Below are 9,238 nucleotides of genomic sequence, written 5' to 3'. Positions count from 1 at the left end.
ATTAAACAAAACTTTATTAGCAGACATTGGGAAAACAAACATTGAGGAGATACCAGTAATTTTACCATGAGGTGTGACTCAGTCACAATGAAATTGAACCACACAGCCACTATGCCACTATAATGTGTCACTAAGTTGTCTTGGTAATACTTGGTAATCTTTATTGGAGGAGCTTTTCAATCTTAGCTTTCTAAAATAATAATAATAATAATAATAATAATAATAATAATAATAATAATAAAGAATTTAAGAAAAGCACAAGCTTCAATTTAATTAAAAGTTTGACAATGGTAGCGGTAGCATAAACCTTGCCTTTTATACACTATCTTGACACAGTGAATGTTTTTAGCAGGTAGCACATTGCATCGGTGAGGGGTGCTGGTAGGTACAGGGACTAACTACCCGCCACACTCTTGGCTCTGCAGCAAAGATGTGGGTCTGCATACCTCAAAGGAAATGTGCATGGGACCTAGGCCAGTGGTACTGACACAAAACTACATCTTTTTTTTTAAATCCTCTGAGACAGGACCACAGAAATCCTGAGATAATTTTTCAATTTTATTGACAGATACAGCTTCCCTTGTCTTTGCTTGTTGGAGCAAGACAATACAAACTGAAATTATATTTCAATAAGAAGGAAATAAACAATATTTTGACAGATACAGGTAAAAATGTCCAAGTTTCACAGACTGGTTCATTGACAAACCTATTATCGCCAGGACGGATAGCCCTTAGCAGGTTGTCTCACTCATAGTAGCAGAGATTGTGAGCACTTCCCATGAAACGCTTGCTGAACCTCTCTCAAGGGTCTTATCCATTGGCTGATTATGCCTTTCTAGACAGTAGGCTGCGGGGGCGAACACAAGTGGCATAGTTTGCATTTGTGTGCATTAAATTTTGTACAGTACTTTCAGCTAGGGCTGTTAATAAGAAAAATAAAACAAGGAAGTGACTGGGGAGCTCAACTGGAAACAGACTTTAGTTCTGTTTGCTTGGAAAGTTGTATAAGTAATGGGAAGAGAATACGTGAGGCCAAGATAGTAGTATGTTTGCCATGTGTGAGGCCAACCATGACAGCTAGAAATGAGCAGGTGAAAGCTACAGGCAAACCTGTATGTGCACAAGGGTCAAAGTGCCCCTTGTCTAAGCATCAATTTACCCCTCCAGCAGCAATTTACTAGGCAAGAGTCTTTCTCCATCTTGGACCCCCTACTAGTGGCTCATCGGTCACAACAGTGGTTCACCCAGAGGAAAAGGCAACAGGGATTTTCAACACCTTTCTTATTGCCAAAGTATTTCCTTCACCTATGTCCATTTTCCCAAAGGAATATAAACACCACAAGAATACAAATACCACATTAATTTTCTAGGGCTTCCCAAACAAAACATCACAGACTGGATACATAGAACAAAGGGAACTTGTTGGTTCAAGAACTGGAGACCAGAAGTCCAAGTTTAAGGCGCCAGCAGCCTGAGTTTCTTCCGAGGCTTGGAGCCTTAGCTAGCAGAGGTCTACATTCTTACTTCGTTTTTGTGGTCTTCTCCATACACATTGACAAATGCACACATACAGCCTTGCTATCTCTGACTGTCCAACTTAAGGGATGTCAGGCTCTGTGACTGAAGCCATCTAGTCTAACTTAATTTGGAACATCCCCAACAAAGGCCTTCAAGTCAAGTTGTGCTCTTGGGAACTTGATTAGGATTTCAACAAATGAAGGCTATTCCAGGACCTTCTTTCACTAGTCAAGCTTCCTAGAGTTGGACTTGAGTATTGTTTTTCCTGATTGCATTGTTACCACAAAGGGTGACCATAGCCCCAGTCTCCCTCTCCCACACTTCCAGGGAAAGAAAAGTGATCAGCCTAGGCTTTTCTCAAAGGACCAGACATGGAAGTTGTGGCAACTCCTGGACTCAGTGCTCCAGGAAGGCCTCCTGTTGTTCTGGACCTAGTCCCTGTACCTAACACAGGGCACAGCTTCTAATCAGCTCTCAATGCATCTGCAGCTTATGTGTGGAAGTGACCAGCTCCTTCAGGTGAACTTCTGTGTCACCCCAATGGAACCCCATTTTAAATATTCCCATTGTGAATATATAAAAAATAATCAGAAAAACTTGACCAAGTTCCATTTCAAAGAAGAAAACTGACTTTCATCTTAAGCCGTTACAAGTAGATAAGAGTTGTGGGAGAGCTGTTCCAACTATTGTCGGCTTCAGTGCCCACCAGGCCCTTTGTTGTGACTTTAGAATTAAACTCTCTGATCCATGTAAATAAATCTGAAGGCATGGTTAAGTTTGAATCGATCAATGAACTCTGACCTCCCCTGCTCCTTGACAAACCATTCTGAGACTGACTTGCTGCCATCCAAAATTCACAATTTTCAGTGCTCAGGAATACGGTGGAGGAGACTATGTCCCTCAGGGTAGCCTTTGTGGGTGTCCATTCTGATGTCTATGGTTTGAATACAAATTGTGATATGTGTGTTTTCAAGGTAAATAAAGATCAGTAGGATGTAAGTTGACACTGTGAACATACTCCCCCTTTTCAGGGCACGCCAAGAAGAAACTAAATTAACAGAAAGCCCTCAAAATGAACATTTTAAAGAGAAATCTTTAACGCAAGTGTGGCCTCCATTTTACACACCCGGATTCAAGCAGCAGGCAGTGTGACCCTGACTGGAACATTAGCTCTGTGTCCCAGCTGCCTTGTCATTATGTCTCTATTGTGCTTCATCCTAAAGAAGCCCCCACCACATCAGAAATCATTTACCCCTAGCCAGCTTTTACATCAAGGATATCCATCAACAAGCACCACTTGGAAGTGATGGTGCTGTTTTAAATGCTAGGGATTGGAGGAAAAAAATAAATGAGTTTGAAATGTTAAATGTAGTTTAAGCTCTTGTCACGCCACACGGAAAACATATTCTGGGCTAAATTAATTTGGGAAGTAAGACATTCCTAAGCATCCTCCAGTCAACCACAGTTTGACGTGTTCTGATTGTCTTGATGAATAATGCAGTAAGATGTGAAATTCCCTGCATAGTCTCCAGTGACTAGGAGAGAGGGGAAAATAATATTCCCAGAACACAACTCCTCAAACTTTTCCAAAAGGAACACTGTTTACAGTCCAGGTCTCAAGGGAACAACTCTCTTGAGTTTGGACAAGACTGACTTGCAGCTGTGTGGATGGATGGACCATGTTGGGTGGATGCCTCCTGTCCCCTGGCTGGAATTCTGAACTTCGGTTTTTCTTTTGTTTGGATGGCACGTCTCCCAACAGTGTTTGACAATGAGTGATGCTCTGAAACCCTGCTCTTTCACACCCTGCGGGTGACCTATAACTTTTCATGGGTAACCTTTGACCTAGGAACTGACAGTTTGATTTATTGTCCGGTGTTATGATTTATGAGTATCTTCTCAGAATAATTAACAGACAACAGGTGGCGGCATAATAATTTTGATTACCCAGCGGTTCATGAAACCACGACAAAGGTGACTTCATTTTCTGAATACAAGAAGGACAACAATTAGAAATTAAACAAAGAAATGCTTCTATGCTGTAGCTTTCCATCTTTTGTTAGTCACACAGAGGACTTATTTAGGGGGCCTGAGTTCCCTTTGGCCATCAGGATAAAATAAGCAACTTCTCCTTCGTGAACATAGAAGACACTGTGCTTTGCCGTATTGGCAGAGTTATTCCCCTTTCTCTACTGAGGTCTTGATTAATTGAGTTGTGTCAAACCTGTCAAGCACATCATCTCTTCACATCCCATTTTTGACAATGGCCATTGCCTGGGGAAGAAGTGATGGACAGACAAAATTTGAAAAAGCATTCACGACCCCTGACAACGGAAGTCCAGTTCGTCGCATCTCCAGGTTTCCTCATGTGTTGTTCTACTGCCAGCATGGTGGACTACAATTTCAAGAAAATTACAGTGGTGTCAGGACTTTATTGACCTGACATTATCCAAGACTCAACGAAAGACTCCAACAGCTATTCATAAACATCATCAAATTCATCGAATTCGACATTTTTATATGAGAAAAGTCAAATTTACTCAACAGAATTACCATGACAGACTGTCACAGATCTTGACAGATTTTCCCAAACTGGATGATATCCATCCATTTTATGCTGACTTGATGAATATTTTCTATGACAAGGATCATTACAAGTTGGCTCTAGGTCAAATGAATATTGACAAAAATTTGGTGGACAACGTTGCTAAAGATTATGTGTGGCTTATGAAGTATGGTGATTCTCTGTACCGCTGCAAGCAGCTGAAGCGTGCTGCCCTTGGGCGCATGCGTACTATCATCAAGAGACAGAGGCAGCGTTTCGAGTGTTTGGAACAAGTACGTCAACATTTACCCCACTTGCCAACCATTGATCCAAACACAAGGACTCTGCTTTTGTGTGGGTATCCGAATGTTGGGAAATCCAGCTTCATCAATAAGGTAACGAGAGCAGAGGTGGATGTTCACCCCTATGCACTTACCACCGGATCTCTGTTCGTTGGGCATATGGGCTATAAGAATCTGCGCTGGCAGGTTGTAGATACCCCAGTGATTTTGGATCATCCTTTGGGGGATCGGAACACCATTGAAGTACAGGCTATATCACAGCCCTGGCCCACCTACGAGCTGCCGTTCTGTATGTGATGGATTTGTCAGAGCAGTGTGGACACGGGTTGAAGGAGCAATTAGAACTCTTCCAGAATATCAGACCTCTGTTTATCAACAAGCCTCTTACTGTTGTAGCAAACAAATGTGATGGGAGGAGAATAGCTGAGCTTTCTGAAGAAGATCAGAAAATATTTATGGACTTGCAGGCTGAAGGATTCCCTGTCATTGAGACCAGCACCCTGACTGAGGAAGGTGTCATTCAGGTTAAAGCAGAGGCTTGTGATAGGCTTTTGGCTCATCGAGTAGAAATGAAAATAAAAGGAAAAGTGAATGAGGTCCTGAACATTTAATGTGCCAAACAAGAGAGATGATAAGGAGAGACCCCCCTTCATCCCAGAAGAAGTGGTGGCTCGAAGGAAAAGAATGGAGATTGCAGAACCCAGGAAGAAGAGGGAACAAGATCTTGAGCTGGAAATGGGAGACGATATTTTGGATCTTCAGAAACACTGGGACTTGATGAATTCATCCGAGAAATATGATATCAGATATCTGGGGAGGCCATAATGTTGCTGATTATATCGATCCTACTGTCATGAAGAAATTTAAAGAGTTAGAAGGGGAAGAAGAGCCAAGAATGGCTGCTGGGGAGTATGACCGCGTTTCTGAAAATGAAAATGAGGAAATAATGGAAATCTGACAGCTGGCAAAACAAATTAGAGAAAAAAAGAGAAGTTAAAAATTCTACAGTCCAAAGACAAGAGCACACAGGGACCCAGGATGCCCCGAACTACTAAGAAGGTTTAACAGACAGACCTGGAGAATGAGATGTGTAGTGTTGGTGTTGACATGGATGGTAAAGACAATGCCCACTATGCAGTCCAGGCAAGAAGATCTCGGAGTGTCACAAGGAAAAGAAAATGAGAAGAATCTATTCCACCCTCTTCTATAGCCTGGATTCGGAATTGCTCTCAAACTCCACATGATGTTACTGGTCTTTGGGATGTCAAGATACTGAAGAAAGCCAAGACTCTGATGAAGAAAGCCCAGAAGAAGATGAATCGCTTGGGGAAGAAAAGGGAAGCAGATAGGCATGTGTTTGATATGAAGCCCAAGCACCTACTCTCTGGAAAGAGGAAAGCTGGTAAAAAGGACAGGAGACAGTGTCCTCTTGAGTTGGAGTGCTTTGGCTGGACTCTTGCTGTTTATTTCTGGGTGTGGTGTGGTGTGCTTTATACAGTTCGGAATCACCATCTATTAACTGAAAAGAGAAACAACGAAAATGACTTAAAGATGCTTGTTGCTTTGCTGCACACTGGTAAACCTGATTAGGTGTGCAGTGTCCTTGTCACTGTGTAATACAAATATCTACGTACAGAGCATTCTGTTCTTCATGGAGTGATTGTTTCACATCTGCACGACTGTTTGCAGAAAAGATTTATCGGTAGCCGGGCATACACCTTTAATCCCAGCCCTGGGGAGGCAGGGGCGGGTAGATCTCTGATTTCGAGGACAGCCAGCTCTAATAGAAACCTTGTCTCAAAACTACCTACCACCACCACCCCAAAAAAGAAAAAAAGGTAAACATTTATTGGTATAAGTAGGCTGCTCTTGGTAGAGAAAAAACTTTGCTTTATTATCCAAAGTAACTATTTTTTATGAAGAAAGCGTCCTCATTGGGAGGTGTAGGCAGAAGAATGCAGCCTTTCTGAGGGCCTGGGCACAAGCACATTTAGTGTGTCACAACTTTAAAAAAAAAAAGGAAAAGAAAAAAGAAAAAGCATTCACGTTTTTTGTAAGGTATCCCAACATTTAGTGTACCAATCACATTTCTAAGTATTCCTTCCTAAATATACAAGCCGTAAAGAAAAATTTCTCCCATGCACCATATATGTTTTCACTTTAAAGGCTACAAAGGAGAAGCTTTGTCATTGTAAAGTACTACATTATTGCAGCTCACAACAGTTTTAATTTCCTCTCTGCCTTGTGCATTTCAATGTCACGGGACTGCTTTCTCCAATGGGCATTACTTTTATGCAAGACAAAGCCTTACTACACATTTTATTATGGACACCTTTTTCTTGAGGATTGACATTTCTTTACAGATGAATCCATGGTGCATTTAGGTAAGCACCTACCTTTGTGAATGCCTAATGCTGTTTTTGTAGAACCAAATAAAAATCAAGTTGGAGGCTTTATCCCTGCATAGCTCTCCATTTAATCTCTGCTGAAAACATCCCTAAGTGTTACTAATGAAATTGAAGTACACAGGCCTCTGAATATGTAACAGTCCTGCCTCACACCCAAATGCTGGGTGGTGGGGGACCTCCCCTGCATATGAAATGAATTTCCACACAGCACCACAATAGTGATATTACAGGCTTATCATTTTAATTGACTTTTTGACATATAAAAATATTCCTACAATCCTGCTTTACATTATAGTTTAATAACAGCTTAACACACATCTATGAAATATTCATTCCTGTTACATTCAAATTTTAAAATATCTGATGGAGAGTCTGGTTAATAGATAAAGGAGAGTCCCTGGAATATTAAAGACACTGAGGTGTAGGTAGGGCCCAGACCCTTCACTGGAAAGTACAGCACAATTACCATGAGGACTGCCTATTTCACTTTTAATTCATAATGATTCCCTTGAACTAAAACATGGTGAATAGAGGAGATTGGGCTGTGGGTAATCATCATTCACCTACTACAGCTGCAGGCAGAGGGGGCATTGCCCCATGTGCCTCCCTCAGCAGATAGTCAAGAAAAGTGACATGCACCACTATCATATTTGTATGCTGAAAACACCAAGGGGTAAAACCAATATGCTCAGTGGTGAGTGTTTCTGTAAACCGCAAGTTAAGTGCACGTCCATTTCCCATCTGCTCAGCCTGATACTCCACCCCAAACACCACCCCCCACGCCCGGAATCTGGGACAAATCAGAGAAGTTTATCTTGAAAACATGATATGTGTTCAAATCGTGAGGTAATTTTGGTACTTTGTTCCCCATCAATTTTTTAAATTAATTATCTGGAAGCAAGCAGCGGTTAATTTTGGCCATAGGCCTTTTGATTAGGAGCTTTGACCCCTTTGCCTTTTGGCATCTCCTATACAATCCTCATGACACGCGGGGTAACCCTTGACACCTGATTCAACACAAAGTCACAGCCCAGCCAATCTTCCACATTCAGCAATCCTTTTGTTGTGATGGGACATGGGCTCACAACTTCCATCCTCCTGTAAGTGAAGCCGTCATCCCACAAGTCACCCCGTGGCTGCATAAAATTCGTCTCCTAGGGAATGGGAGAAAGAAACGCCAGAAAAGAACAGGAGAAAAGCTCCTCCCCCCCTCCACAAGCCCCTCAACACTTTGTGCTGTTACTTCTGTTTTACCAACTTTGCACCACAGCATCGTCCCATATGTTTGTGCAGCGCACAAGGAGGTTTCTTTAGAAAGCGCTGATGCTAATTATAAATTTAATTTGCATTTTAATTAGAATGGTAGCAAATTAAAAGCATGGCAGCTGGAGAATTTTGAACGCTTTGCAGAGATTTGGTGTCAGTATCTCTCTGCTTCTGACTCCGCAGCCTTTTCATTTGCCTGTTTCCCTATCTTTCATTCGCACAGACACATTGCTGATTTTTCTCCACTGGTTCCTCAGTCCCTCTCCTCTCTCCTCTCTCTCTCTCTCTCTCTCTCTCTCTCTCTCTCTCTCTCTCTCTCTCTCTCTCTCTCTCTCTCTCTCTCCTCTCACTTACATATTCTATTCCTCCATCCATCCCCAACAGGAACCGAGTTATGGTTCTTTCCTGCACTGCTAAACGGTCTGGGCTTGTCTGCAGCCAGCACACGGTGGGCAGCTGTGATAGACTGGATGTTTTGGACGGCGTTTCTGAGCCTCTGCTGGTAACACTCTCCTTGGCTCACCCTGTCTGCCGCACTATTACAGTTAGAAACCCAGTATTTTCTCTTCCCAGATAAGGGGGCTGTGTGCACTCATTGGCCTCCATTAACCAGGGATTTCCATCTGGATAAAATGCTTTGAAGTACCAGCCTCTTGGCCACAGGTGCTGGGCACATTAATCAGATATTCATCAGGCACCACACCTCTGTCCTCCATGTCCAAGCAAAGGCATTGTTCAGGGTACACCTTTAGGCAAAAACCCTGCGCTGTCAGCCTTTGAGCCTCTGGAGTCAGAGGCTCCAGTCAGTTCCACGGCGCTGTCTCTCACTTGGGATGTGAGCATGTCTGTTTTTAGCACTCACGTGAGCACATTCAGTCAGTTCTGTCGTTTTCCCTATGTTGTGTCTCCATGGTCATTTTCCTTCCTTCTGTTCGCTTCCCCCACAGTGTCCTTGCTCAATAATTTTCATTAATTGATTGACAGCTCTGATAGACCCAACTAACCTCTATCTCACTCTCATGTCTGTTTTTAAATAAGTACTTGTACGTCCAATGACCTTGTCGCCTCATCAGCTATCAGAAAATGAGCATGCAGATATGGAAGGAGCTGATTAGCAAAATAAGCAATAGATCTCGTTCCTGGCTTAAGTCCACAGTAAGCGGTGACAACCAAACTTTGCCATTTTACATTTCAACCAG

General features: G+C 42.4%; 1 pseudogene; it reads left to right on the top strand.

Annotated features, from left to right (window-relative positions):
* The first annotated feature begins 3,905 nt into the window (after window positions 1–3,905).
* LOC131918888 (GTP-binding protein 4-like) lies at window positions 3,906–6,003 on the top strand (annotated as a pseudogene).
* Window positions 6,004–9,238: the final 3,235 nt, after the last annotated feature.

This window comes from Peromyscus eremicus, chromosome 1, assembly GCF_949786415.1.
Source record: "Peromyscus eremicus chromosome 1, PerEre_H2_v1, whole genome shotgun sequence".
Taxonomy (NCBI): Eukaryota; Metazoa; Chordata; class Mammalia; order Rodentia; family Cricetidae; genus Peromyscus; species Peromyscus eremicus.
This window is presented reverse-complemented; position numbering and strand designations above follow the sequence as displayed.